The sequence below is a fragment of the Neomonachus schauinslandi genome, chromosome 10 (assembly GCF_002201575.2).
Source record: "Neomonachus schauinslandi chromosome 10, ASM220157v2, whole genome shotgun sequence".
Lineage (NCBI taxonomy): Eukaryota > Metazoa > Chordata > Mammalia > Carnivora > Phocidae > Neomonachus > Neomonachus schauinslandi.
In genome coordinates, this window is record NC_058412.1 from 9,660,157 (window position 1) to 9,669,703 (window position 9,547).

Consider the following 9,547-nt stretch of genomic DNA (forward strand, 5'->3'; position numbering starts at 1 on the left):
AGAGCGCCAAAAAGAGCTAAGAAATGAACTTTTATAGGAAATGGCATTTAGAATATGCAATTTGATCCAGCAGAATACAATTATCTCTTTGAACAGTGACCAATAAAATTTGATTCCACTGCGATATTTCTACTAAAATATTTCTATTTTAGGGTTGGCATTAATCATTTGTTCAGACAGTAACAATACTCCAAGGAAAGTGAAGATTCAAATATGTAAGTGTGGCTTCCTGAAAATTACCGACAGAATCAACTTCTACAAAATATCTACATCATGGATGTGTGTGTCATCCTTGCCCAGGGGCCACAGTAATCTACTTTGCATCATTCCAATTTTACTAAACATGCTGTCGAAGTAAGCTCTACAAAATATCTACATCAGTGAAAATGAATTTTGTTCCTTAATGCCTAGGTGAAAAGAAAAGAACTTTGTATTTGTGTAAGTATTCATTGAAACACAACTATAGTTTGACCAGTTAAGATTTTGAAAAAAAGTAGTGATACATGTGAAAAAGTGAAGTAAGATATTAGACTCTGTGTGGCAACTATGCAAATGTTTGAATTTAATATAATTCAGATGATGAGAAGACATCATGACCATGAAGTATAGGAACTGAAAAATCAGATGTGTGGCTGGACACAAGATTAAAAATGTTAAGATAAACACAAACCAGACCAATTTGTGAATGGTATGAATAAAAAGGGAAATATCCTTAATCTCAGTAGAAGTAACATACCAATATAAATTACAGGTAGTCTAATAAGATAAAATGAGAAAATCTGATAGTACTGACATAATTCTCTATGTTTATGATGGCATGGGAGGATGTGATAAAATATCATAGAAAATATATTGCTTATCTCAAAATTCAGTTTTCAGGGCTCAAAATGACATGGAGACAATAACCTTCAATAGACAGCATCCTAAGGAACAGAGTGTAAAAAGAAACAATAGTGCAGAAGACTGTAGAGAAGTCATGGGTGCAACACATATTCAAATTGAATCATATTCAAGTTGAATACAATCGGAAGTTCAGATATAAAAGAAATCAATGTCATAATTTCCCATTTTCTTATCATTCTGCTATGCACAAATTATGTGGGTGATAATATGAAACACCTTTTAATGTTTCTAAGTTTCAAATCTCCGTCATGTGTGCTTACAAAAACTAAAATTTCAAATAGATATGGATATAATACATTGTATTACCTTGTAATACAACATATATGTCATAACTAGGATAGCTGTTTTATATTGCTATGTTATATTCCAAAATAGTGAATAGCTCTTAGTAAATAGGCAAAGAAAACTGCATAAAATAATCTCTAATACACACAGTTTTACTTCTGGAAAATACAATGCACATAAGAAATTTACAAAATAAATTTTGTATTTATATGAAAAAAATTATTTAGGTCCTAGGTGCAGATAATTACACATAGATATTTCACCTACATTACTAAATACCAGTCTAGCGAGCTATCTTTCATAGTTGACCTCTGCCCTCTAAATAAAATCCATGAGTTCTTTTCTAATCATTGTTATGAGAGGCAGAAAAAGAAAAGAAAAGAAAACAAAAAAAGAATTGTCTTCAAGGGAGCAGTATCCCTGGGGTAGAACCAACCACTGCTCTGCAAGCTCTCACTGGATATCATCATCTTACTGCCTCTATTAACATCCATATTTAAATAATACTCAAATCTACAGCTCCAGCTCTGATCATTTTCCTGAATTTCTGATCCATAAATCTTACTGATTACTAGATACATCTATTTACCTATCTTACTGGTGCCACAAATTGATCATGCCCCAAACAGAGCATTTTTTACCTCCTTTTGGTTCATTTTGATTAACTCTTAGGTTTCCTCCTTCAGAAAAAGCTGTCACCTTCCATCCAGTTTCTCAAACCAGTTCCCAAGGAATGTCCTTGATTTTAATCCTCTTTCTTGCTCTTCACATTTTATCCGACCTGTCTATTTGATTTGCCTCATTTGATTCTACCTGAACCTAAATCTCTCTCAGGTCCTCTTATTTCTCCATCCACTTGTCTGTCATCAAAGTTCAAGTTATTATTTTAATCTTGATTACTTTAAAAACCTCCAAATTTCTCTCCCTTCTCCTGGCTTTGCTCCATCTGTCCCCACACTGATCCATTTGTCTCTTGCTTCTGGATGGATACTTTTTCTAATACAAATCTAATGTCTAACTATATTCCTATTGGTTAGCAAGCCATGCAGTGGTATTTAAATGTCCTTCAGATAAAGTAGGAATGTGGCCTTCCCATATGCATTTTTATAATTTCTCTTCCTTATACAGTCGGCTCTTGAACAACATGAGTTTGAACTGTTCAGGTCCACTTATATGCAGGTTTCTTTCACTACATACAGTACAGTGCTATAAATGTATTTTCCCTTCCTTATGATTTTCTTTAATAACATTTTTTCTCTAACTCACTTTTTAAAAAGTTTTTAATTTATTTATTTGTCAGAGAGAGAGAGCACAGGCAGGGGGGAGTGGAAGGCTGAGGGAGAAGCAGGCTCAGGGAGCCGGACGCAGGACTCTATCCCGGGACCCTGGGATCATAACCTGAGCTGAAGACAGATGCTTAACTGACTGAGCCACCCAGGTGTCCCTCTAACTTATTTTATTGTAAGAATACAGTATATAACATATAAAATATGTATCAACCGACTGTTTATGTTATAGGTAAGGCTTCCTGTCAACAGTAGGCTATTAGTAGTGATGTTTCTGGGGAGTCAAAAGTTACATGTAGATTTTCGATTGGGTGAATGGTTGGTGCCCCTAACACCCATTTGTTCAAAGGTCAACATAGTCCCTGTTTCAATCAATTTGGTCTTTTCTTAGTTCCTCAACTATGGCATGGTGTGGTAGTTTGCTTCCCCCAAAAGCAAACCCTGAGACAAGGCTTCACATGCATGTATTGTAATTGGGAGTTGATCTCAGGATGCACCGGTGTGGTAGTGGATAGTGGAGACAGAGAAGTTGTGACTGGGTTATTAATTAAGCACAGCACCACTGTTGTTTATAAAACTGAATCTGGCTGGGGAACTTTGGGATCCAGTGTAGAACGTGAGCATTGCAGTTAACCCATCTCGGAGGCAAGCAATTTAGAGTATTCATATACCAAACCCTGGGGAGGGAGGAGTATCAGTTCCTTGGCACTTCCTGCCTTCTGCACAGGGGCAGAACAGGTGCAGGCAACAAAAGACAGCCTCAGGGAAAGAGATACAGATGTAGATGCTTGAAGAAGCATTTGACATTTGACATTGACATTATAAAGACTAATGACACATTGGTGGGGGATTCTCACTGTCTGCTACACAGGATTTTTCTGTGCCTCTGGGTCTCCTTCCCTATTCCTTTTGCTTGGATAGCATCTTGCCCCTGACCCTGATGCTCAGCTAACTTCTCTGCCTTCATTTGTTAGACATAAATATCCTTAATGCTTTGTCTGGCCTCCCAAATCTGTGATAGTCACCCTCTGTATTCATCTCTATCTCTACTATTTTAGAATTCATTACGCTAACAGTTTAGTGAAGAGAAAAAAAAAAAAAAACAGGTATATACAGATATAAACATACTGCCATAGGCTTATGGGAAATGGAGAGATTAATTTATGTTTAGAAGTATCTAGGTTTTTATGGCTCAGTTCTGGAAGTAGTAACATTGCCTAATCACCTTACACATCCATAAGGAAGGCTGAGAAATGAGGTTGATTAACTAGATAGCCAAGAAAGAAGAGGAAATTGTCACTATCAGTTTCATCTTCTCATGAAGGGAACAAGTTCAGTCCCTTACCTAGGGAAGATAACCTAAAGTCCCATCCAGTCACTGCATCCAGCTCAAAATCCAGGACTTTTGGGCAATATAGCCATTCTATCCACTAGATATGGAGTTAGCTCCTCATATTCTAGAGACCTGTTCTCTAAAAAAGCCAAAGCATCTACTATCCACTTTCAACACATACAAAAAATACAATAGTGGAGAAGAGGCAGTACAAAAACATTGTAGACTCTTATTGGAAAAATTAAAGATGGGAGAGACCTTGATTCTCAGCAATTGTGATTCTTGGTGAACAGAGGTCTCTCTGTCCTGGCAGTACAGGAAATTCCTTTTTTAAAACCAGAAGCCCAGCACAGCTGCTGGCTCTCTGGGGAAAGTTCCCTTCTATGAAGTGAGGACCAGAGAGTATGCTCTCCTTGCAGGTTGATCGTATTTCATATCTTCTTTCCTGCTTGCGTAAATTCAAAGCCCAGGGCTTATTTAAAGCTTGGCCAGCCAAGGGCTTTTCAGCCTCCACCTGTGAATTTTTTGAAAATTATTTTCTTTCATAAACTCTATAGATTTCTGATCAATTTTCTTCTAGGCAGTTCCATGTCCCTATAGCCACCTTCAAGGCCCTTTCTTGGACATAATTCTCTCTTTTTGTTTTATTTATTTTATTATATTTATCTTTTTTTCTTTCTTTTTAAACCTCTTCCTATTCTTTTTCTCAACTTAATGGTGATTATCTTGATGCTATGTGAAATAATACTTGGGAAGACCATACCATTCAGGAAAGGCTGCCTTAGACTAGCTATTTAGGTCAACTAAGAATATTTACCTGGCTTTAGTCACTAAAAATCTTTTTCCATCCTGTTACTGTTTGAGATCTGGCAGCATCTTGCTTTTCCAACATTGTAGGATCTTCTATCTCAATTGCCATGGACACCTCTTTGGAAAACAGTCTATTCTTGCCTGAACTCCTCTCTTTTTTTTGGTAATACTGTGCTAAGTTAAATCAATACAATTTGATACACAATTATTCTTTTTCCAACCACTTTCTTTAGAAGTAAGGAATCAAGTGGGCTGCCTTCTAAAATTGAAGGCAACCAAATATTTTGTCACAACAAAACAAAGCTCTTTCTCTTTTGGCCTAATTTATCTCTTTACTTGCCACCCAAGAACCAACCACTAAGCCAATGCCAACATATTGATTTCTATAACAGTTGGTGGTAGCATATGCTTTTGAAACAAATAAACCCCCACACTTCAGTAGTTTAACATTATAGGTGCTCATTTTTCAGTCACATAAAATCCAATAATGTACTCAGTGGTGGCTTTCCAATGCTAAGTCAGAGACCTACCTTGGGTATCTCTATTTAGTTGTTCCACTGTCTCCTAGGATAATAAGTTCTATGTGCCAATAGACAAAGGAGGGAGACTGGGGCACAGTTTGTAGGAAGCTTTTATAATGCAAGCCTAAATGTGGTGTATGTCAAGTTCACCTACATTTTCATGGACTAGAAATGAGTCACTCATGGTCATATGTAACTGTAAAGAAGGCTGGGAAATATTGCCTAGCAATGGGTTTAGGGGTAAGAGGAAATCTGTGAATACCCAGGCAACCTCTACAACATTTATCAAAAATAAATAAATAAATACTTCATCTATCAAAGAGAAAAAAATAAAACTTTATAGGAAATCCATTAGTCACCTTTCTCTTCTCTTCACCCCCCCCCGCCCCGCCCCGTGGCCTGTCTACACTCTCTTCTTAGAACCTGATGAGCTGAATTAAACAGGAGGCTTTGGGGCCTGGCCTGGGAAGTCTAGAGATAGTAGGACCAAGGATGCTTTAAGGCTGGTTTCAAGGACCGAGAAGAATTTGAAACCACATTGATCATCCTATCAAGGCTTAATTAAAAAAGGCAGGGAGGAATATTAAAACCAATTTTAAAAGTCAGAGAGATTCTTAATGATGTTAAAGATCAAAACACAAGGGTTGAGAATGGAAGAGCCAAGTGGGGAAGGGTGTCCGAAGTGTTGCCATTTTCCTAAGGACCTTCTAGTTTCTGTGGGAAAAGGAAGGAACCATTCAGAACTCCGAGCTGATCAGGATAACACCAAGTGTAAGTGACAGACTTTTGTGTACCTCTTTGTAAATACGTGATAGATCTTCAACATCTAAAAGGGGAAAATGTTCTCCAGTACTAACATTGCCTTTGCTGTCACATTTTTCCTGGCTTTGCAGAGGTTAAAGGATTATGACAGAGCAGCTTCCAAGCATGGAAAAAAGAGGTAATCAAATTGGCATACATCCCAGGGAAACTGTGAGGTCTTACTGAGCATGAGTGCCAGTGGAAAGAAGCATTTTGAAATGCAAACTTCAGGGGAAAAATAATCCAGATAGTTTCTGTGACCAGGATCTCTTTGGGAGGCTGTTTTAGCCACACAGTTTCCACCCGACTCAGAAAGGTTGCTCTGCTCTCTCCTTCAAGTCAGATAGAAAATAGGGCCTATTCCCTCAAATTGTATCTTTACCCCAAGTTTGCCAGCCATCCAGACAAGATTTAAAAAACCCAGGAGGAGCAGTGTTACTCCCTGACCATAGACCATGGAGCAACATAGATGGGAAAGAGGGCCAAGATAGGAATCAGAGGATCTGAGCTTGAGTCCAGGCCAACCAGTGTTTGCCCAGTGGCCATCACTCACTCTTGCTGAGCTTCAGCGGGTCCATCTCTAAGGGACATTCCTCAAGAGCAGGGATCGTATTGCCCTCTCTGTATCCTAGGCACAGTCCAAGTACTCAATAAATAATTTTTGAAATAATAAACAAACAAATGACTCTCCAGATCACAGATTCTTAATGTTCAAATTACAATAAAATTATCAATAAAACTTTTTATAAAACCATCATATGTATATTTTGACTATGAGTCAGTACCTGCTGGTACTTGTTCCTTATAGAGGCACAGATCCCATGGGAAATACCTGTTTCATCAGTTGTGTATTCCCATGTGGGTCTTCTCTTTCCACAGTATTCCTTGAATTAAAGCAACCAGCTCTGGCTCTATGGCAGGTCCTAGGGCCAGCCACTCCAAGAAGAGTCACCTCATACAGGATTTGGAGCTTCTAAGGTGGAGAGTAAGCCTATGTGCACACTCCCAGAAGATGACAAATCCTCCTCTGTCTGACAAGTTCTTCTGCCCTCTTTGGAGGGCTACACAGCTTTGAGACAGACACTCAAGGATGAAGGAGGAGGAAGAATTCTGATAGGATCCTCTTGCTCTCACAATCAAGAACGCATCAAATTCCTAATCACATTGCTCTTGCAAACTATATAATTAAAACATAGGCTCAACTCTCAATTATTGGTGAGATAGGGATATTCTCATGAATAGAAGTGTAAATTAAATAGTGAGGAAATGCCTATAATGATTGAGACAGGATACACACGTGCTGCGTGTTTAGAAGAGGGGGATGAGAAGTCTGGAGTTGTCCGAAAATGCTTCCTAGATGCAGAGAGTCTTGACATGGATGCTGAGGATTCTTTGTATTGAGAAATAATGAGACTTGAAAACAATTCAGGAGGAGGGCCTCGGGCAAGGGAAAAAAAACAAAAAACAAACAAAAAACCTAAGTTAACATATGATACATGCAGGATGTCTGTGCTTCGTGACCAGTGGGCAGTTCTGTAAGAAGTTTGGAGATAAGAAAAGGCAGGTCAAATGGGATCAGAATGTGGTGCTGCTTTTTTGTGGTTGATAGGAAGCCAATGATTGATGGCTTTTTAAGCAGAGGAATGACATGATCAGATTAGTGATTTAGAAAAAAATTGTTCTGGTAACCATGTTAGGAAAATGATGACATGGGAAAAGAGTGGAAATAGGAAATGAATACAGTTGTGGTGTGTTACCCACCTAAGCTCTGGAATGCATTCCTGGACCAAAACATCCTTGGGGTCAAACTAGTCAGGTCAAGGAACATGGTCAAAACATCCTGCTCCTATTATACAACAGCTGCTTGGGAATCCAAATGATGAGTCAGTCGTTACTGGAAGGAGTCTCAATGGTGATGTTTAGGAAAATTATTTGTGCATAGTCTGTTTAAAGAGCGCAAAGGGCATAATACTTGGAACAATGGTGATTGTCTATGAAGTAGTCCAAAAAGGTGACTCTCAGGCCCTGGGTGAAAGTTCTCCTAACTCCTGAGTGAACTACCTGGGTCAAATGATCATTTGTCAGCCAATCTGATCTCCTGTTGACACAGAGATAAGGCACAGTCAATGGCGTCAAGAATATATGTACTTCACTGGAACCCTTCGGTGGGTATACAAATAGAGCCTGGGCTAGCCCCTTCCTTTTTGACTTCTCATACAGGGTTTTGGTTCCAGGTATCTTTTGAATGAATAAACGGGGTCAAATGAAGGCAGTCTGTGAAAGAAAAGCAAATCCCAGTGCCAAGATCAGAAGAAAATTCTCCTGGGGAGTGAGCCAATGTCACTGTCTTTGCTTGGAGAAATGTGGCCAATAATTATATCCGAACTGTGAAATAGAACGTCTTTCCCTCCTCCAGCTGGCAGAGGGATTTGGACCACATCTGTTAAATATTTATCAGTAGCGGATACTAGTTTATCTTAGTTTTACTTTCATGCCCTGATCATCAGGATTTTTATCTCATTAAGCTAGAACATTGCTGGTGGGACCTGGTTTCTCTTACAGAGGCCAGTGTGAGTTGTAGACAAGGGTTAAAGACAGAAAGTGACCTCTGAGCAGATGGAATGGTGCATATAGCGAGAAGATTAGCCCTTAATTGCTATGTCAACATTTTAATTCTTTTCTTAGGCTACTGGGGTCTGAATTAGACATTGGTAGTCTTAGTTAACTCCTAAAATTTTGAGGTGACTTAAATATAAAACTTTTCTTGAAATAATTTATGCTTCATGATGTAGGATTATGGTATTTATAACTCTTCAGAGTCATTATGAGAGATGAGAGAAATTTGGTAGTGAGTCAAGCTCAATGAGTTCAGCATCATGCCTGAATTCTCTGATTTTTTTTTTCTTCAAACTTTAAATATAGCCAGTTTGGCTCTAAACTTGGTTATCTGAAACCACCATATTTATCTAACTGGTTACTCTTCAAAATCTCCACCTACTTGATTTCTGGCAAGAACATAACATGCAAAAGGAACAACAATATTTTTCCAATCTGTCTGTCTACATGATTCAGCTCATTAACTTTCCTTTCTGCCAACTTTTTTCCCCAACTGGAAGAATTTTCTAACATGGATATGTTGAGACATGATGGCAAGGGAAAGACCACTATACAGGAGGTAAAAGAGCTAAAATCTTCTTGCAGATCTGGTTACGCTCAACCATTTATCCCTCCCGAGCCCTATGGATTCCCCTCTACAAAACTGGGACAATCACATCTGCCCTGGAGACTCCAGCAGGCTATTAGAAAGCAAAAGTAATGATGATGATGCCAATAACCATAACATTTGGTGGGCACTTACTCCATTATAGGCACTGTGATATAAATTGCAAGCATTCATCATTTAAAGCTCATAAGGACCCTATGAAGGAGGCAGCAAAGTTCCCATAGAAAGTAGTGCCAATTCCAGAACTTTGATGCATTTGACAACTGTAACATGTTGAAAGTTTTACAAACTCTACAAGCACAAAGCATTATAATTATATAATTATAAACACACATATCCTTATATTTATATTTATTTGATGTTTGATATCTGTTTCATATCAATG

At 38.3% G+C, this 9,547-nt stretch overlaps 1 non-coding gene across 1 annotated transcript; it reads right to left on the bottom strand.

Moving 5' to 3' along the window:
• Positions 1–257: 257 nt before the first annotated feature.
• On the bottom strand, positions 258–362 carry LOC123326090. The gene has a single exon (XR_006540874.1). It is a non-coding gene; the product is annotated as a U6 spliceosomal RNA (small nuclear RNA).
• Positions 363–9,547: the final 9,185 nt, after the last annotated feature.